The sequence below is a fragment of the Vanessa atalanta genome, chromosome 2 (genome assembly GCF_905147765.1).
Source record: "Vanessa atalanta chromosome 2, ilVanAtal1.2, whole genome shotgun sequence".
Classification (NCBI taxonomy): domain Eukaryota; kingdom Metazoa; phylum Arthropoda; class Insecta; order Lepidoptera; family Nymphalidae; genus Vanessa; species Vanessa atalanta.
The window spans coordinates 8,531,687-8,554,607 of NC_061872.1; the positions used below are offsets into that span (position 1 = coordinate 8,531,687).

General features: G+C 30.5%; 1 protein-coding gene across 1 annotated transcript in view; it reads right to left on the reverse strand.

The window, feature by feature from the left end:
* Positions 1-22,551, reverse strand: part of LOC125069253 (mucin-4) — a 60,939-nt gene extending 38,388 nt beyond the window's left edge. Inside the window, exon 1 of the mRNA XM_047678683.1 lies at positions 22,235-22,551. The gene's annotated coding sequence lies outside the window, so the exon portion shown is untranslated. The remainder of the gene's footprint in view (positions 1-22,234) is intronic.
* Between the last annotated feature and the right edge of the window lie 370 nt (positions 22,552-22,921).

Here is a 22,921-nt window from a genome sequence, read left to right on the forward strand (position 1 = left end):
TATATCATAACAATATAAAAGATAGATATAACAATAACAAGCTCTTTCACTGACCGAAGATTTTATCCCGAATTTCGCTTTGTTTAAATTTATTTACTGATCTCTACAATAGCTTAACTGCTCGTCACATTTAACATAAAATATTTACTGAATTTAAATTGAATTATTTTGTTTTGTGCTAAAAGTAATAAGCATTATACTTATATATTTTATCTTTTTTTTTCACTTTAATTTTAATTATTTATTTTGTTTAGATATCAAATAAATAAAATGCAGTTTTTGAATTTGAACATCTTGAAGAAATTCTAACAAATTAAATTTAAAGATTTAACACCCAGTCTTATTGTTAGGGTTGATACCCGGTAGCGTTGGTACTGTGAGACTTCAAAATAAAACCACCGAGTATGTACTGCTGGTCAGATAGTGTAATTGATCGCACTTTATGAAATTACAAAAATTGTATTATAGTTTAGAAAAAACATTTCGATAGCGCGATGTAAAATACATCTAACGCCATCTATTGACGAAATGATAAACCAAATGATTATTTGGCATAATGTCATTTGATCTTGAACACTTATTGCGGCTTTATTATTCGTCCCGAGAATCGGAATAGTTATTTAATGGGGTACTTGTAATATTCTTGCAAACATTCCACTTTATCAGTGTTAGTACAGAAATACTTTTTTTAAAAAAAGAATTGTAGCTTTGCCCCAATTTAATTATGGAATTACTAATTACCCCTCCTTTCAAGCTTATCTTAATGTTTGGAGTGGGGACGACAATAGCCCAACGGGTCAGGATCAATCCTGTGATTTTTTACATTACTAGACTATTGAAATCTTTAAAAAATATTTCTCATAATTTACAAAACTTGCATCAATTACTAAAAATCGTGTGTCATAGACTTAAGTAAAAAGTAAAAAAAAATATCATATAAACAATGCCAGTGGTTTCCAACATTTCTAAAATAAAGTAAATTATATGAAAACGGAATACAAAACAGTTTCAATCCTTTTGTAAAGCGCTGACATGTTGAGGTATATCCGCTTCCTTTGTTTAAGGGAAACGTATCTCAGGAAGTAAGCCGAGACTGATGTAAATCCAACTCTTGATCAATTATTCCTTATAGCTCTCTATTTGCATATTTAAAAATCTAGCAAAAAGTATTTAAGGGGAATACTAAAAAAATAATTACGTTTATTTAAATATACTTGTAACAATACAGTCATTTTAAGACCATTATTTAATATCCGATCCGAAAGCACATATATCTGATTCATACCTGTTATACACTAAATACATTTACCAATGTTGAAAAGCTAATAAGTAAGAATATAAAGATGGAGTTTATGTGTTTAACAGTGGTAAGGTAACAAACAAGAAAACTGTATATCACAAAAAAATCCAATTTTAATGCAAATTATTCCGCGTGTCACAACTAAACCTAATGTAAGATATAGAAAAAATATATAAGATATAGAAAAAATTATATAACATTCGTTAAGTGAATAAGACGGCTTGTAATTAATTAACGAAGGTGCGTTAAATTAAATAAGAAATATTTGCAAGTAAGACGATAGAAACTAAAGCCGTGGTGAGAAGTCTTTTGAAGATTTGCTTGGAAAACATTTCGCACTAAAAACTTAAAAATAAATGAAATAATACTTAAAGAAAAGCTCGACTGCTTAATTGTAAATATTGAAGATCACCTAAATCTTGAGATTGAGGATTTTATCCAGAGTGAGCTCGATCAAGTGTTGGCTAGAAGGCTACGTGTAAGCGAGATGACCTTGGGAGTTTGTTTACCCGATGGAGGTACATATCTGTATGTATCAATAATGAACGAGGGCAAAAATAAATCTGTAATAGATTGTAAAAAATTGGCATGCGATTCAAAACTAATAGTAACTAACTTTATGTACCTATATTACATACATATAACAAATATATGTAGCAGCTAGCAGCTAAGACTGGTCTGTAAAGAGTGCACAACAAAGAAGGGAGACTTTGAAAGTAGGATCGTATTTAGAAGACAATGCAAGTTTTATACCTACTTCAGTGTTATTTACGTTAAAGTGGTTCGTTTCAGGAATTTTTAACATTTGATCTTTCATTGAAGATAGTATTTTAGATCCCACTTAAAAGTTTTTGAAACTACATTAGAGCTTTAATGTCGAACTTCGGTTCATTAGCTTTTGTAAGCACGTAGATAAATGTTATTACTTCTTTTGCAAGTTCTTGGAAGATGTCCAGGTGAAATTGTTCCATTGTCGTTAGATAAAAGTCATTTAAGCTTCATAAAAGTTAATCACGCAGAGAAAACAGATTTTTAAGAAAACACAAAATAAAATCAAGGTATTGTTTTTAAAAAAATCAACTAGAAAGTCTAGCCAAGTGAATATGTACCAAAAATTTCCTTTAAACTCTCTCGGCATCTCTGTAGATGTTATGTAACGTATTATTACAAGGAAAATTGAATTGATGGCAAACTATTTCGTTCTGGGTGTAGAGATGTTTATTAAACTATGTTAATAATAATTTCTAAATCTCCAAATCTGATTTAAATTAATAAATAATCATATGGTAATTAATTTTAAACAATATTTATTGAACTGGAATATAATAATTTTCACCGTACGAACTCCAGATAAAACTTTATAATTGACGATAATATTGCTATTATTAACGTACTGTTGCTGGGAAAAAGATTACTTGAATCGTAAAATTTTTGTAATCAACGTGTACTAATTAATTTAAAATATGTATATATATTCTAAATTTAAATTTTTAGTGAAATCGAAGTAATTTATTCTGCATAATTTGCATGCATTACGTTATTAACCTACAACGTTCGTTTGGATTTAAAAAAATATATTTTACTCTAAAAAGGTTTGGTTTAAAAAAAATAGCCTTCTATCTTTAAGTAACCTATATACCTGACTTTATTAAACGCGGATATATACCCGTCGCGGGTATATACGGTCTATACCCGTCTAAGTCTAAATCAATTATTTGTAAATTTGTGTTCTAGCTTGAGTGTGAGGGCCATTGTCGACTACAATGGCCCTCTCACTCAAGCTAGAACATAAAGTATTTGATTCTACATTTGGTGGTGCATTGTCAAATTAAGGAGAGCTTAAAACTGAATACTACTATATCATACTGTACTATACCATTGTATACCATTACAAAGTGGCACTTACAATATTTCAAAATGGAGAGTTTTTCATATATAACATAAAAAATTATGGATGTTGCAACTGCATCGCACCTTAAATAATTTTTGCTTTACGCTATCTAGCATTTACTGAATGAATATTCTGTTATTGAAACACGAGTATTAAGTCGTTTCTACTGTGAACATTTTGCAAGCAGTTCTGATATTAATGACAACTAGTTCACCTCCTTACATCAACAGCTCTGCGTAGTAGAATATATTATTATAGTTATAAATTCGAGCAGAGCGTATGTTAGTTCATATTTTTTAGTGTATTTTACATCGTGAGATTAGACATGTTAGGTTGATTTAAATGAATTATTCCCCAACAAATAACTGTACTAATTTAATAAATATATTTACTACATTAAATAAAAACTTAATTTATTGATATATATAACTTTAATAATAATATTTAATGATATCTTATAATTATTAAAAAAAAAACACGCTTGATTGTAAAGAAGAACTTAAAAAAGTTAACAGAGAAAACCTCAACCAATTTAAAAAATATTTTCGATTTTTAAAAATCGAATCACATTTTATCATTAGCGCAATTATATAAGAACGTAAAACCACGACAAAAAATAGACAAGCTATACTTTCAATTTCTCAGCACCAGTCGGCCTCCACCACGCCTAGCGTCGCCACTCACATACCAAACACGGTCGTGATCTTAAACAGGTTTACCAACTGCAATGTGCAAAATATACTATGTTTATAACTTTAGAATTGTAGACAATTTCAATAGAATTTGTAACATTAACAATTTAATCTTTTGGTAACGATAAATATTGACATTTCAAATGCAATGGAACATAAAATTTAAATGTCACGTACTGTCTTTGTTTTTTTTTTTAAAGTGTAAAAATATCTAAATGATTTAACACCCCGCTCATTACCTGGTGAAACTCTGAAAAATGAAAAATGAGTAATCCCAAGAGAGTTACTCATTTTTCAGCCAGATTATAGAAATTTCGGTTCAACGGGAAATGACGCTAAAATTCTTGCCACGGTTAAATATTATCAAATTTTTTGTTATCTTAATACAACTGTTCAATTATTTTACGTATTCTATTGAAATCGAGTATAAAGGTAAACAACGAGCAACTTACTACATCATGTCTATATAATTGGGCTTCGAATATTTAAAGTTTTGTCCTAAATAAACAACAACTCGTTAATAATAAATAATTGCATTTAATAATGACCATTTAACTAACTACATAGTAAATTGCGGAGTAATGTGTTAAACCTATTAGTTCGGAATATGCTCCTAGTGATATGACGTCATGAGTAATGTAAAATGGTGGTTAATTGGATGATTATCATATTGTTAAAAAATCGCGTGAGTGAGTGGGCATCCGTATACATTCCGCTGTTTCTTCTTCCGTAAAATCGAGGAATGATGAAATATGAATCTACCAAACTATTCCACTTTTATTGGCATGTATGCTTTTGGATTTTTCCGCCTTATGCAAACTCCCCGCTGTGCATGAGATGAATTCTGAGTACAGTCTCTTGATATAATCGTGCATATCCTGTAGATGCACTGGCACATAATTTTCGGTACATACTTGGATATCTAGACTACATGATTCGGTTTTCGAAAAATAAATCCTTCTAGTCCAGGTTTTTTACTACTAGCAAACTAAACAAAAGTGTCCATTTCAACAGACTTTACAAGAAAATGCAGTTGTCGAGATCCCTTCTGATATATTGTTCAATTATAATGAAAATGAGGGAAAAATCAGAGGCAAAATTATAAAACTTTGATTTTATTCTAGCAAAACTTTCCTTAACGTTTCCCCATCGATATGTTAACGATCAAGTATCAGAACAAACTTGTCCAAAGGAATTGGGTCAGCCACTTAGTTGAAGGACACCAATAACGTGCTCCAAGTCTCAAGAGAGGAAACGTGATCAACGCTTATACGATTTTTAATCTCATCTATACAATAAAGAAACTACACGTATTATCTGGGGACATCTATATCTTTAATTTAATATAAATAATATTTTTTTACGTTACAATATCGGGAGGATTTTTTAAGATAGCTATACTAATAATATAACTGTTGAACGATTTAGATACAATTTGTTATGTTAGTTTGAGCCTTTTCATTCACCCTTCGAGTGTTTTATAAATTTTACGCGTGTGAGGTCGCAGGTTTAGCTAGTTGTTAATATAGAAATAAATACTGACATTATTATACAGTCCAAGATTATAGGATTATATGTTGAAAAAGGTTGACTCTACAATTAAAAGTGCTGATGGTAGCTATATAATATGCCAAGTAATTATATATTAATAATAATAATGATTATTTTCGGATTTCTTCGAGGAAGCCACCAACCAATCTATAATAGGTCTTGTCGTTAACTTCATGACACTAATCAGTGTTAGGCATTCCAAACACCGCTTATCAGAGTTAACTGTTTCTTTTTCTACAAGTACCTACGCTAAAATAAGATAAATCATTATTTTACTTAAGAAAAAGTTTAAGAACAATCAGTTAATTAATTAGCAATTAGTAGTCCAATAAAAGCTTATAGCTTTCAAGATGTTTGTATTGAATTTAAATATTTCCGGTTCTTCTCGAATCTCCTTTCCAAATCGGTGGTAACTTTATGTTCAATTTAATCCTTTAAATGCTTCAATAGTCCTTCTAAATATCCTTATAAGTGCTCGAATTAAGTACATTTTGGTGTAAACATTTTTTTCTCTGTAATTGGCAACTTAAGCCACGATAATCCTACATAGCCTTTTCGTTTTAAAGTCCTAAAAAATATTTCACGTTTCGGTTTATTAAATGTAGTTTTCGTATAAAATAAATATATACTTGAAATTAAAAAAAATGTCTGATCGATGATCGTTTCTTTATTGGAATTCCTTTGAGATAATCAAAAGGATATGACAAATCCAAATTTCTACTTTGAAAGAACCGATGACTCATGAAAAAATGTAATTACAAGTTAAAAATAAGCCAAACGAAGCAGTTCGCAGAATCGAAAAAAAAGATTATTTCAGATATTAATTCTAGTAGATTATACAGATTAAATTACTGATGAAACGATTTCATTAAGGTTTCAATTATACCTGATTCTCTGAATTTAATTGTAATTTCTTTCTTCATAAGTTCTATGTATTTTTGGTAAGTTATTTTTAAAAAATGAGGAGACCAATAACTTATTAGTATATAGATTATACTCATTCTAATTACCACTTTATATTATTTTTTGAGCCTAATAAGTAATAAATATAGATATTGGTGTTTCGGGCCATATGAATCACTGCCGTGGGTTCTAAGACACACACACACACACATATCAGTCATCTGGAAACCGGACTACAGACATACAAGTTACTGTCTGCCAGTAGAGCAACTTATAAGTGAGTGTTTTAGATGATAAAACAGCGTGAAGTTAGTATTTAACCAAATTAACAGCTCGTTTTATTGCCTCCACTGGTGACAGGAAGGCTGGTTCATTTTTGCCCATTGGATCGGATTTATGATTCAACGGGGAATTGCTGCTAGCATTCTTGTCACCGTTCCGTATTTTGTTTATGTAAATAACTTAATAAGATACATAATTAAAACTATTATTATTAGCATATATAAATTATATAAATTAAATGCTGGCAAAGATGAACTACCCACTGAGCTCGTAGATTTTTTTCATTGGAATATTATCCATTACAAACCGGTGATTTTAAATTTACTTTAATCTTGCAAAATGTCGATTTAAAAGCTCGCTTTTGTTTGAAATTTCCGGGCAAACGAAGGATTATTACAGAGTCCTCTAACCAGATGGCTTTTTTTGTTTGATTGGTATATTTTTCTCAATAAATCTGTCCTTAAATAGAACCTCTGTGTAAGATGAACTAATTTATATGTATGAGCTCGTGAATGTGGCATTGTACTCGTATTATTCAAATTAAGGTATACTGTTCATTGTGATAAGATATGCTATAATATATCATTATAACTTTTATTATATATTACATCACACAAATTAAATTCAACGAAAACAGGATATACAATTAACCGTACGATCATTCCGGGTGTATATAAATATATGTACTCAATAAATCCGGAACTTTTTTCTTGTTATACGTTAGGTTATTAATAAACAACAGGTTAAAATAAATTTATTAATAAGTATTAACAATTATAACATTAACAGCCTAGTTTATTATATGATCAGTTTTACTTAAACTGATTCGTTTATTTGTAAGGACATATGAAAATTATACGTTTTATTTCGCCTGCATTGGACTCATCAATTTACATACGTGCCTCGGCCCATACTAGACAATACAAACTCGATAGCTGTCAAGCTCACCGAAGGTTCAGACAAACCTACGCAACCGAGAGCGATCTTCACGGTGAATCATCTATGAAGGTAGAGTCACATAAATGTTACTAAGCGAGATGAATATCAGTCATGAGTCTTTAAGGTCAAATGATCGCAAAGGCCGTAATTACGCTTTCACAAATATCTACTTTAGTGAAAAATTATTTATTAATATAAGACTCGGTCAAAAGTAATGAACACATAATTCGATTTTTTTTTATATTTCTCTCTCAATTTTTTTCACTATATACTTAACCAGCAAACGATCTGAGCTGAAATTTTGGCTACCTTTACAGTACTGATGACAAAATAATCAAATAAATATAATATATATGCATAGTATATGGTTTAATAAAATAAATTTTTTAAAATCCTTATATTCTTTGAATGATAAAATTAGTTATTTTACAAATTTTGACAAGGTTTCAAAGTTTGATAATCTCCACATATTATTGTAAGTATTCATATTAAATGTTAATATTAACGACAGCAAACAACCATACGCTATACATAATGTCATGCGAGCTTTATAAAATATCTTGGGACTTGAAACATAAGACGATACAAGTCGTGATTAAATTAAATACATTGCATAAGAAACGCTATCACAAATACATAAGGTTTAAATTTCCTCTGTGATTGATAGTGATTTTATACGTTTAATCAATGTTATTTTACGTACGGAATATATTATATACCGCCTTAGGCTAAGACCTTCAAATGAAAAATAATAAAACTCCTATTTCCTGTATTAATGAGCGTTAAAACGGTAAAGTTTCTAAAATATCAATATAATTTGTTGTTAAATATATATGCACGGGAAGTACTAGAATTTAAACGAATTTGATCAAGAAATATCCTTTAATCATGTTTATTAATTTTTCTATCAATTTACAATGGCAATTGATATTTTTAAATGGTATGTTTAAAAACATTTATAAATACGACAAGATTATTTAGTTAAATAGCGTGAAGTTAGTATTCTCAGATTCAATCAGCTTATTTAACATTAGCTGTAAATTAAATTAATATAAGTAAACTAATTTATTAATTTATTCCCTGTACTGAAACGAATAAAATTTTGTATACTCGTTTGTTTTGTCTCGCTGAAATTTTGCACCGAAACGTGCAAATATTTCAGCTCGGTTAAGTAGAATTGATTTAAAATTCAGTTGCGAGCTTCTACAAAGAGTCTTTACTGAGTTTCGTGTCGATTCTCCACCGTGGAATCTACATCACGAGAGGTAGTTTTATATTTCATAGAAACATTTAAAATGAAAAATCAAGTGCTTGTAAGAGCATACTTCAATAAATTATACTTTAATACATCATCATCATGCTTTAACATAGGTAACATTGAAACAGAACTGAATAGGCGTATTCTTAGTCAACACGAGCACTTTCTAAAAAAAGTGATAGAAGGCAAAGACTTATACACTTATAAACAGTAAATCAAGAGCCGAACAAAGCTGCTGAGGTATTGAATATAGTATAAATTTTAATATATTTGATGAGAAAAATGAGGAGTATCTATTCGATCACGTAGATGATGATATAATATAATAATAATAATATATATAGGAATGTTACACTAAAAAATTTAACTAGAAAGTGCCACGGCATCGATCGTTATTCATATATTAGAATATAATGTATTTTATATCTAAATGTAATTTGTTTTATTTAAAATTATGATGAGCGATGAAAATCCATTTCATTGACTATGTATGTTCTATTATGTAGTGTTATGAATAGCCGGCTTTAGGCTTAAATCCGAGAGATCCGCACGGTAGCCAAATTTCCTCATGCTTTTATGATTTCTCCGAGTGAGTGGTTGTTTAAGAGTATTAACGCATCGGAAATGTAAGACACACAAACAGTGAAAAGCAGCTCATGCTTAATCTATTCAACCAAAATAGTATTTAATATCTATACATTTAATATACCTAAAGGGAAATTAAACTTATAAACGCAGCAGCTTAAAATCAAAATTGTAATGTATAGATATTATTACTTAACAGACTCCCTTCAGTCCAGTGGTTAAAACTCGAATCTTAACCAAAAATTTGATTGTTTATTGATTGTTTAGCAATCAAATGATGTATGGTAAATATAGAATACATATTTTTTTATATTATCAAAATCCTTCTATATTTAAAATTGTTCATATTAACGGTTAACAACTCAAACTACAAACGAATTCAACGCGACCTTTTAAACACTTGTCTCACATCGATATGGCTTAGGTATTTCGATATCGGCTGTCCTTTCCTGGGATTGACGTAAAAAGAACAAAATAATATATTCCGCGGCGAGGACGGGAGCCGTGTCACGTACAATGAGGATGTATTATATAACTTTCCTCCAAAAAGATTGTGTAAGTACGAGAACTTTTTGGATACCGTGTTTTGTGGAGATATTAGTTCTCTGACTATAAGACTTCTTAGATTTTTGTCATACATGCGAGATGTACAATGTACATCAGGAACTAATCGATTTTGGGTTACCTGTAACTTTTAATCCCTTGCGTCACATATATATGACCTTGAAGATCACGACACGTTTTTTTTATTATGATGCTATTGATTTACGCCTGGTACTGGAGTGTAAACACTTCCAATTTCCAGACTACGAGCAGTTTTAGCATACTATTGTTATTTTCAGATTCAGAATCTAAGTATTTTTTCGTGACCTCTATAGGCGTTTACTGTCCCAGAATGTGTTAAGAAAGACAAATCGTTTCTTGAATATAGTAACGTTAGATACCAAAACTGTTACTGATTTTTTATTCGATGAAGTTATTTTTTCGTTTATATAAAAATTCTACAATATATATTGTTAACTAAATTGAATGATACCTCGGTATGTGCTGTTGACCTCAACCATACGAATTCTACAATAAAAGTTGTTATTCATATTGAATCTGTTGTCTATTTTAATCGAAATGTCTATCTACAAATGCAAACAATTGTTGTTGTTTTTTTTTGTAGAGTGTTAATAACTAGAAATATATAAGTAGAGTGTTAATAACTAGAAATAGATAGATTTAATATAAAACTTGGTACTGCAACGGTTTTTAACAAAACTTCGTTCAACAATACAACAGTGTACGGTATCATTTAATTTAGTAACACTTATCACAAGATTTGAAAAAGCTAACTAGAAAAATAAATGTGTGTCTAAAGGATGATACTGGCCAACTGCACATAACACAAAGTATTATGAACTAGTTACGTTTATAATTGGTAAGAGTGGCTTATTTGACGTGCTTTCCGACTTCCGTACTGGAGTGTAAACACTTCCAATTTCCAGACTACGAGCAGCTACTATTCTGTATGGAAAATCCACAAACTTTTTCCAGAAATCGGTTTTTGAACCCAGACATCAAAATCAGCGGAATTATAGAGGAGCCACTAAGACTGCGAGGCAGTTTCTTAATATAAAGCCTCCTTGTATCCCTAAATTTAATTCTTTTGCAAAACAAATTCAACGTTCATGGAATATTATTATAGAAAAGATGCAATCTTATTTGGTAGAATTGACAAAGATGATTTCTAAAGAACACTCAGCGTTGTACATCTCGTACTCATCTTGAATTCGAAGCGCCATCGTAAACTTGATATGCATTCACAACAATTTGAATGCAAAGCTATTGTCAGGAATTTCGTTTGTGAATATCACTCTATGTCCCGACGAACGTGTTCCTGACATAAAACACGCTTAACGTAAATGGATATTTAAACTTGCCTAACATAAAAATATTATATCTGTTATAATCTGTATATTAATACAAGAACGCAGCCGTAAATCTTCGATTTTTCCGGGCTGAGCCATAACCTTGACACTGGCACCCTCCCGCATTTCCCAATAATGATTTTTAAAAGAGAACACATAACAAATATATAGGGTGGAACGTTTGTGTCCGGAAAAATAAAATCCCTTGAATTAATATACACTCTTTATTACTTATTTTATTAGTCGTTCCGTCCAGCCGGAGACAGTCCCCACATCCGGGGTAACAAATCGAAAGTCGCCATATGTTCTTTTTAATGTTTTATTTTATAAAAGGGATGGAATGAAAAATATCATTTGGAAGATAATGTGCTGCAGAAATATAAGGAAAATTATACAACAAGTTTATGTATAGTAGAAAATTATCTGTATAAAGTAAGCAATTTCCATTATAGTATGTGACGCAGAACTCTACTCTGTGGAAACTGATAGAAAAATTTCGATTAATGCTTTGTTATTTTTTTCATTAATCTTTTGAGAATCGTAGGCAGAATTTATCAAAGACCTTTTTTTATATATCGGGTAATTTAATGAATTAGTTTTCAGAAAAACCTGAGTTTAAGCAATTTTGTAATAATAACATTATCTACTTGATTTTATTGTTACAAAAATCGCCATAATGATGCAATTTGAAGTGAACTGATTTCAGCGCGTTTCCCGCTATTGTTTTGTAGTAGTTACGTATAATTTAACCTACAATATGGCTAATAAATTTAATAGTTATTTGATTTATATACCTAAGTTATGTATTTTTTTTTTCAAGTAAATCATATTTGCAATATTTATGTTACTGAGACAAATTTATTTATCTAAATCATGATTATGCCAATTTTTATTATATGCTATATTTGCTACTATATGTTTTAATATCTGAGCTTATCATCTGTTAATTGACAAAAAGTACAATATTACTGAAATAAAGGTTGTACGCTTTCGTACGCACTATGGCTTTGGGAAATTCCAACGTGGTCGAGCGGCAACATTCCAGCCATGCCATCACCCTGCTACTAGCCGCTATTTTGTAAAAGGCGCACGTTAAATTGCATTTTTTTATTTCGCTTTGACGTATAGTATAAATCAATACTCTTATTTTCTGAATGGAAGGATAACAGAAGCTGCATTAGTCCACAGAATGGTTCTGCGACATTCCAGCGCGGTCGAGCGGTCACATTCCAGGCGTCCCGCCGCCCACCCATTAACCGCCATTTTGAAAAAACTTCACGCGTTCCGTGAAATTGCATTGTTTTGTAACTTCCATTATTATTTGGAAATGTAATAGTTTTTATTTTAAAAAAATGTTGTACGAAAAAAAGACAATCATTTACGCATTTTATGTACTCGTATTAGTAAACCAATATATCTTTAACATTAAAAAATGTACAGTATACAAAATATGTTACAATAACTATTTAGAAGTGGACGTAAATGTTGAGCTAAAAACGGACTTATAAATTGTTATTTTTAATTTTCTTGCTTATTATTATTATAAGTAAATTACATTAATTAAGCGAAAACCATTAAAGCTTGGCTTAGTCAAAAACGAACCTGCATTTTTTACATCGCAATGCGGCCATTGAACATTGGAAGCTGACAGAAAATGTTAGTTTTTGTAATAAAGATTGTACAAAGGCTGCCGTTTCATTAGTTTATATATTTGTCCAATTCCTTATAAAACAGACTATCATGGTTTTTCTGAGATCAATCACTCTCACGCCCATGCTTAGAAGTTAATTAATATAACGTATCTGTTTTTCTTTGATACGGGTTCAGCCTTTCAACTTTTTCTCATTTCATTAATGACACACACACACACTCGCACACATATATATATCGTAATAAATAGACTTTATTTCTTAATACGAAATAATATTTATTATATTAATATATAATAAATGCACGACACTGCTTACAAAAGTTATGATAGTCTGTTGAAAATCTGACGTAAATTTTTCATTTAAAATCAATAAAGGAGATCAAACACAGCCCCTAACTGAATACATTTGAATTGTTAATATATACGAATGTGATTACGGTGATATTAAAAATTACTCGGAGAAAGTTTCTGAACACACAAGTTAGAAAGCATTTGTTTGTCATTGATATTTGAATAAGAAATCTGTCTAACATAACCTTTACTTTCACATAAACATCGCTAAACTTCATTTTTTAACATCTATGATTTTAAAACAATATCAGAAGTCGTATAAAATTAATATTTGTAATTGTTTTAAAGCAATTTCTGCTATATTTTGCAAAAGTTTAAACCATTTAAAAGTAATGAAATACTTCGTATAAATCCGGATAGATGTCGTATTAAATATTATGTTATTTGATTATATTTTTATTTATATACACGTACTTCCATAAAAAAGTATATCATCTTTATACCAGCAATTGACCCAATAGTAAATATATTACCAACAAAAATTTTTGATTTAGGTAATGTAACTGCCATATATCTTACTGCTGGGCAAACATCTACTTTATTGTTTAAGAGATATTCTGTTAGTTGAAATACAACACATTGATATATGCAGAACGTCACATATGTTGCAAGATTTCATCCGACATATTTCCTTCACTGTCGAGCATGATAAGGAAACAAAATTAAGCCCGTGAAATGTCATTGCATAGGTATGAACTCGCGATCAGTTAAAATTTCCACGCTCTCACCCACTGAACCATCTAGTCTCTTTAAAATATTTAATTACGCAATATAAAACGTCGGACGTGCACTTATTCACGAGGCGAATGCTTAAAATACCGTGAAGACTGACTGATTTTATAGGCTACGCGGCGTTGAACCAAGGAGAAGTGACCCCGAGTTGGCCCCCTGGGATATAGTTTAATATTTACAGCTGACCTTTTCGTTGCTCCGGAAAACCCATTACGTTGATTTCTGTTATGTTGATATAAAATGCTTATAAAGGTTTGCGTTTAAACAAACGTTTTACGCTCTGAAACATGAAGATGGCGTGACACTGCTAGTCGGTGTATTAGAAAAGAAAGTTATTAGCCTCGATTTCTTATGTTTTAACGTATATAGATATAATATACATAGAAGTGTAAATTATAATTCAGTAGAACTATTCGTACGATCTTCTTTAAGTAATTTAAAAGTCACAATAACATAATTCGATGTATGTACCTAACAGGGTAATGAGTCATGGGTTTTCAAAAATAAACGGGGATATTCGATTGGCTGATTAATATTCTGATAGACATTTTTGTACGACGACATTTGAATATTTATCGCTTTTATTTATATGTATATCTAGTTAAGAGCATAGAAATCAAAACATCGAAGCGTTTTTTAAATCAAATATACATTCATATGAAAGACTTAATACGAATATATTATATAGGTATTGTACGAAAACATCGAAATAAAATACAGTCGTGAAGATGAGTTTACGCAAATTTCATTTCAACATTACCCCAGATCATGTATGGGGTGTGTCAAGAACAAAACAAAAAGAATTGAGCCACTAGGAGGGGAAAAACGCTTACGAACAAACTGCGTGAAAATTCGCTGACATCTTTTGTTTTATAAACGCTTTTTAAGCTGTAAAATTGTTTTCTATTAACGTATTCTGAAACGTGCATTTTTATGAAGCAGATGCAAGTGAAACGATAAAAAATACAAAGAAATATTCATTAATAAAAGATAAGCGATGAGAGAAACTCAAAGAGCGCATAAGCAGCATTCGGAATATTTTTTTAATCGTCGTAAAAAAATGTATAGAGCATTTTAATGGATACTGATATATTTATACTGCTACTTTGTCCGTTTCTCTTATAAAATAGCAATAAACTTAAAGTAGCGGCTTGGGGTTAAGGTTCCTTATGCTTAGAGCGCACTCCACCACGATGCTCAAATGTGAGTCGGTTTACATAGTTCTTTGAAAATGTTTTCATTTACCCCCGGGTTAATTCATTAAAGAATCTGCAATTTTCGTAAAAGTTTTCTCTATTCTAACCAAAAAGTCACATCACTCTCAATGTATTAATAATTTAATGTAATTATTTTTGAATTAATGGCCTTAGACATCGAACAATGTATTTTGATGTAAATTTAAGAGTAAGCAATTACTTCATGTGTATACCAAGGCGCCGGGCGAATAGCGTCATTAATTTTATATATTTATGACGTCAAGAGCCACGGCAATCGACTTATTTACTCCTTTATGCGGAGAAGTATTACATATAGAGTCTTCTTTTTTACCATTATCAAAGTAAATAGTTTATTGGGGATAAAGCCTATTCCTATTTTCTTATGTTTGACCCGATTTTCTGTAAAAATGATAGGTATTTATAATATATGAATGATTGTTGTTTCTAGGAAAATTCCTGTTATTGCCGCGGATCTAAATATTTCTTATTATTTATTAAGCAAATAGCAAATGGAATATTCACTTCTAGCTCGGATTTAAACCACACCCAAGCCACATTTGAATAACCTACCTAGTAAAGAAAATCTACATAATTTGTTAAACTAAAAAAAACTATTGGACAGACGATCAGATTCGACGTGATTGACTACAAAGCCTCAGGAAAGGTATTTAAATGAGCATTTAAAAGTACAAAGACTTATTGAGCAGAACGCTATTCAACGTCATTACATAATGAAATGCGGGAGAATCTACGACGGGGGAATTAAAAAGAATTCTGAATCGGATGTAGTGTTTTCTTAAATAAATGAGCTTTGCGTTCAAGTGGCGTTTATTGCCTTATCTCAAGAAGAATGATAGCATTATAGGCGGGACAAAAAACTCTTACTGTGTCTTTGAACCTTGGCAAGCAGTCTTGAAACCAAGCCAACATCGCTGCATCGTAGGCAAAACTTGAATGTGTTTTGGAAACTTCGGATCGAATAAAGCCATTATGCCCGAAATGAAACCGTTCGAGATTGTTATCGTTACGTTTTATTAAATTTTTCAAAGTTTTACTTTAAGTTCGTAACTATGAATCTGTACATTAATAATTTAGAAGGTCAGAGGGTTTAAATGATTCGAATTTTGATCTCTGTTATGTTTGTCCAATTTGTTATTTTGTCCCATAGGATACCACGTTTTACAAAATACACGCAATGTTTAAAAGGTTAAACAAAACAAAACAAAACATACTCGTAAAATGAATTATCATATTTGTTTGAAACAAAATAACGATTCACATTTTAGAAAATTACTTTTCAAAATGTGAGAATCAAGTTAAGTGGTTTATGTTACATATAGTTAGTTATATATGAGCTATATGTATAAGTATAATCTAGAAGCGAAGTGAAGAAAATTGTATTAAATCTAAATCAATTATGTTCGTCGTGTTGCAACAATGCGTTAACAATTAGCAGTAGTGACCAATAACCGAACACGATCTAGAAAGTTCCTTCCACCTTATAAGAGACCGTTGAGAAACACGCTATCAAGCAAGGTTACAAATCAAGCGACCTTATATATGAGTAAGAAATAATTAATCATATTCCACGCACATCTGAGTACTTCGGTCCTATTCACTCACTGAAAGTGGCTCACGTAACAAAGAACGGTAACCTAATACGTGAGCAGAAATATGATGTATTATACTCTATATTATTCTATTGTGGTAGACCCATTTGCCGTCTAATTGGTTCCGATGGTTCCCGATTCGTGACTTTCGAAGCGAGATGCGTTCGAGGTGAAATCGGAGATACGCTTAGTAAGATCGTTTATACGAGAATGCGTAATTCATCACGATCTTTCATCCGACATGTTTTAGCTTAGTATAACACGCAATCCATCAACTACAAGTTGTGTTTGCGTTTATAGAAGTCGATACAGTGAGGGATGTTATCTTATGACTCCTCGGCGTGATTCAGCAATCACTTAGAATAATAAAGAAAAAACCTCATACTATTAATAATCTATGAACACCGATATATTCAACTGCGTTTTTTCAGAAACTTATATTACATTTGTTCCTATTAAAACCAACGCATTTATTTTTCATTTTGACAGCTGAATACGATATTTTGGTTACGGAATAATGTTACCAGTGCAAATAATGTCCAGACTTAATTTATTTTTTTTACTATTTATGTATATGTGTGGCTTATCGGTTTTTGTTTCTTCGCTCCAAATAATGGCAACGATTAACTAAATTATTTACAATATTTATTAATATCATTGTAATACGTATTCGTGTCCTGTTTATTTTAACATTCAACATGTGTTTGCAGATAATGTTTTCTCCAAGGCGATGGTATTTCTGTGGTTAATGCTACCACAATACCTGATACTTAAGACCAGCGAACACACGTAACAAGTCTTTGACCTCGAAGCATTAAACGCCCTTAAAACCTCTAGACGCTCTAGCATTCTTGTATGCAATGTTGAAAAACAATTTATACAATTCTCTTCGATGATTGTTAATTTATAATTTAATATAAAAAATATAATTGATAATATTTATACAATATTATTACAACTTTTAAACTGAGAGTCGTATATTTACAAAGTATTAAAATGTCTTCTATAAAGAAAGGTATTTAGAAAATAAATTTCACACGATGTTCTTCACAGCATAGAAGAAAAGATATTATAAAAACAAATAAAGCAATAATGATGACTTGACTTTGAACTCGCGACTCAACGTATAGAATCGTGTTTCGCATTCAGAGCTAGGCCCAGAATTATAATAGAGATTGTTCATAACTCTGTAAAAATACGTGCTATAATTTTTAACAGTTGCTATAACACTTTACTATTACAAAAATCATGTCAATGTTTTCAGTTTCTTAACGCTAGAAAACTCTAAAAGCCGAGTAAAACTTAATATAAACTTTGAGATAACTTCTACAGATAGTTAATCTATTAATGCACCTCAAGAGGCAAGTAAAAAGTAATCTTATGAACTCGAGTTTTCACGTAGCTGCCTCATTGGTCTTTTAGCTAACTTATTATACTAGATAAAGAGATCCTGAGTTCTATTCCCGGCTGTGGGTACTAATTACTTATTGGGTTTTTAAATCGTAATTTTAAAGTTTTCAAAGGCTGTCTATAGTTATAAAGTTAATAGTGAATAAACACATAAAGCCATTAGCAACACATATAGTAGTGCAGAGACACAGAGTGTACCTTTGTTGACCGCAAATAGCGCAAGAATTACTATATCATACAAATACTAGTTACCTTTGGGAATACCTATCTGGATATCATAACATATCAATATTCTATGTATTTCAAAATATATGTGTACTTCTAAGTAAAGTATCGTTATGTTGAATATAAAGATATACAAAACAGATATATATATATATTATGGATACTATTCAGTGTAAGTATCTGCTCCGCTAGTTTCATATTAAACGTTACTGGTCTAATACCGAAGATCACAGAGTCATGTAATAGAGTTTACAACATTTCTGAATAAATGAACGTAAAAAGATTTTTCTAATGTTGAGCTCTGATTGGCTATCTCAAAAAAAAAAACAAATTCTTCAGGTATTAATAAGAAACAACACACTCAAATTATCAAAAGAATACTTTTATGTCAAACACAGAAGGTTAAATTTCATTAGACGTATAAAAAGTTCAAGTGAAGCCGTTTTTCCTAAAACTCTCTGTGAACATTACCCATCTTAAGATGTTGGCGCGGAGTTTGAAATTTCACGTGCATTAATATTAACTTCACGTTCGAGACAGGTTGTTAATGTACTGAGAGGCTTGCGTAAGAATCGAAAACCGCATGGATGAAGGCGGATACCGTCGCGACCTCGAAAGAGACCTCTGACTCATACACACAAAAACATCTTAGTAAGTGTTTATTTTATCTTATTTACGAATCATAGAGTTAGACTGGAGACTGAATTTGCTCTTAACATTGACTGTTAAATATTAATAGGCTGCTTATCAAAGTAGATTAATACAATTATTACTATTATTAATAAATGTTCAAATTTCACTTATATCATTTATTGAGAAATGGTCTACAGATTTTGAGAAGGCTTCCATTCCTAACATCAAGGAGCCGGCGCAATAAAATAACCTCGTCGACTTGTAAGCAAAACCGAAACATTTAATAATAATCATTTTACGAACACCTTACACCTCATTTCGTTATAATATTATTAACCATTAGTTCATAATGTGCAGTCACACATTTCCCAGCTATAATTGAAAATGTATGTACTGGAAATGAATAAAGCATTCGTTCCACCGCAACAAACGTGATCAGTACAATTGTTAATTTTAAAATGTCTATCTGAGCCTTCGAATTGTTTTATGTCATATTAATTACATATAATTTTTCGCTTTTATATCAGAATCTCTAAGAGCATATTTATGTAAAAAAAAAAGTACTTTTAGGGTTCAATAACTTGAACACTGTTTCAAGGAAACAAAATTTTTGAGACTCTATTTTTAATTTTAAAAAGGAACAGATTGGCAATTGTACCGCTTGTACAATTGTATTGTGTTTTCATGTTCAGTGGTTACCAAAGCCTTAAGACATTGATTGATATTGTAAGAAATATTAACTATCCGACACATCGACTATGTTTATTAGGAGTGTACGTCTGTATTTGTATTGAGGTTGGTTGTCACTTCGCCTCTTTTGCAATTCTATTTTGTTTTGAGATAAAGTATAAATAAATATTATAATGATTAAGTGTAAATCTTCTAAATTTCTCAAAGCATTGTACGTTGAATCTAAAGATAATTTTCATTCCCGTAGCCTTACTCAGCTGTATCTTATAATTCTCGACGGCGCACTAGATGTCGCAAAGAATTCCATTGCGACTACGAAATGCAAATTGCCACGGCCAAGCCGGATCTAACTTGTGGACGTGTTTTATTATAGCACTATCACATGTCTTTATTTGTTGCTTTTGAACTGAAATTATTTCATTTCTGATTCTGTCTCGTTTTTATTCAATTTGGTTTTATTTGGAATATTCAATTTTTTATTTTCCATCCATTTATTATTTATAACCATTTATGAATTTCATAATTTGTTATTGTTAATAAAATTTTTACATTTACATTACATTTACATATAAAAAATATTTTCAAAATAAGTAACTTGTCATTCCTTTAAATTGATAAAATTGAGTAAATTTTAGGAATAATAGTTTCCAAATAATATCTTACGATTGGTGCTACATATTCTAAAATAACAACTAACTTAAAGTTATTTTAAACGTTGAATTTAAAGCCCGATCTTCCAAAGTAAATATTGATCTACCAAATAATAAATATTAACACAATTGAAGCCAGTTTGTTTACAAAAACAGTCAGTTGATCGTTTTTTACATTTATTAACTTTAATTGGAATTATTAAATGAAGTAATTATTGTTATATCAAAACGAGTTCAACCGCTAGTACTTGTACTCACGATACTGGGTCGTTACGAAAGATTTACGATGTGGTTTAAAATACAAAAAAATATACGTTACGTAACTTACTGAGGTTATTGTATCTTAACTTTAAACTTTCTTATTAGTTAAAGAAAATAAACGATTATTTGTATGTGGTTTCCTTTATTATTACTTATTATTTTATGAAAATTATAATTTATCTGTTCATATTTATATAAGTTATTTTTTATTAACCAAATAATGTAAATGGAAATTTGAAAGAATATTATTAAAAAAATGTAACAAGTAAATGTTGACTTTTATAATTACGTTATAAATAAAATTATTTTCCTAAAAAATATATAAGAGTACGTTTCGGCGTAAAATAGTTCAAGTCAAAGCGATCGATTTCGAAAAAGTTTTTGTCATAACATTTTATTAAATCCATTAAAGTTTTACTGAAATAAAAAAAGTCGTTTCGTTATTATCATAGACTAACTTTTATTATTCCTTACTACTGACATATATTTTATTTTCAATTTAATATTATTTGCTCCGTAAAATATTCGCCTTTATTGAAAAATGTATATCAATTTTTGACTTTGATGATTTTACTTTTTTTCATAATTAAATAGACAAACCCTTTTTATTCCTGCGTTCGTTGTTAACTGGTTATTTCCTTTTCATATTATTTTACAAATACTGCGCCTATAAGGGAAGTATTCATAATTACCATTAAAATAATTTTACTGTTGCTGATAGTTATTCTATTGTAATTTACGTTTTAGCATCAATTTGTTTTATTTTTGATCTCAACTTCCAAATTCCAATGGAAAGAAAGGTGCGTTTTCCTTGTAAGTAATTAAGTCCGTTAAGGGTTTGAAGCGTCGTATTTTCAAGAATTGCCTTTGCTTAACGTCCAGAGCGAAGGTATCGGCGCCTCTTAAGTGTCTTATTACTAAAAATAAAACCGGCGTCATATTTATAGCCAGCTATAGAAAAGCTTTCATATTTTCTATACTCGGTTTTCAACCAATATATATTTTTTATCCCAAGTTAAATGTATTCTATAATTATCTTTATTATAATATATCTTAGTGTTACGGGTTCCTCCAATTAATATTTATAACTATGTAAGATTTGAATTAATATGCGAATTTGTTTGAAAAAAAGTCATAATATTTACCTATGAACATATATTAGGGTGTACAATATTATTAATATTTGGTCAGCATTTGTTTTAATAAATCAGCTTTCAGTAAAAAACAACCAATAACTGATTGGTCTAATAGCACTACTAAAAGAAACAGAGAATGATTTTATTAGATTATATACAACTATTATGAAACGCGACCCTTAATATAACGTAAGCTTTATAAACATCATATTATTTTAGTACACAACCGTCACGAGTCTTGAACTATGTCTCAGTCTTGTGAAATTGTTTTTTACTTTTTTTGCACAGACTACCGGTTTTATCAACGAACAATATTTATACATATTTTATTAAATAAATACAAAATAAGCTTACCTTTAATTAACCGTGATAATCCAATCCGGAAAAATAAAACACAAGCACAGACGGCCGGACACTAAGAAACAGGGTTAGGAAATTATATAAAAAAAAAATCACCAGGGTCAAACAAGTCGCACTAAAACAATACGCGGACGACACCGAGCACTAAGTTTAAGGCTTCGTGTAAGTAATAGACGCTAGAACGACCGCCGCTGCCAGCGTTTCATAATCAATGTACGACTGTTGTAATATTTACGTAATTTTTTTCAGGCTGTCAGATGTACGAAACGATGTAGTGTAACGACGACCGAGTGTACCACTCTTGGTGAATGGACGCTCCGCACTGCTGCCCGTAACGGCAAAAGGTCGTTCGTTACCCACATTCTCTTTCCGCGCAAGCCTCCCTAAGTTGAAAAGAGACAGCCAACGTTTAAATACAGTTTACCGTGCGTTAAAGAAGGATGGAAAGATCACAGCTTCGCAGAAAACCCGAATTCGAGTCTTGATAGTTTCAACTTAAGACCACGCTTCGCCTTTGTGAATTATTTGATAGATATTTGTAATTGCATAAATATGTGAGTAAGCGGATATGTTGAAAAGTCAATTGTTATAAACAATGATTTAAAAGTGACAATGTGATCGTGTGATTCTCACAAAGCTCTTTTTCTCATTAATGAAACGAACAAAAGCCACTTGTTTGAT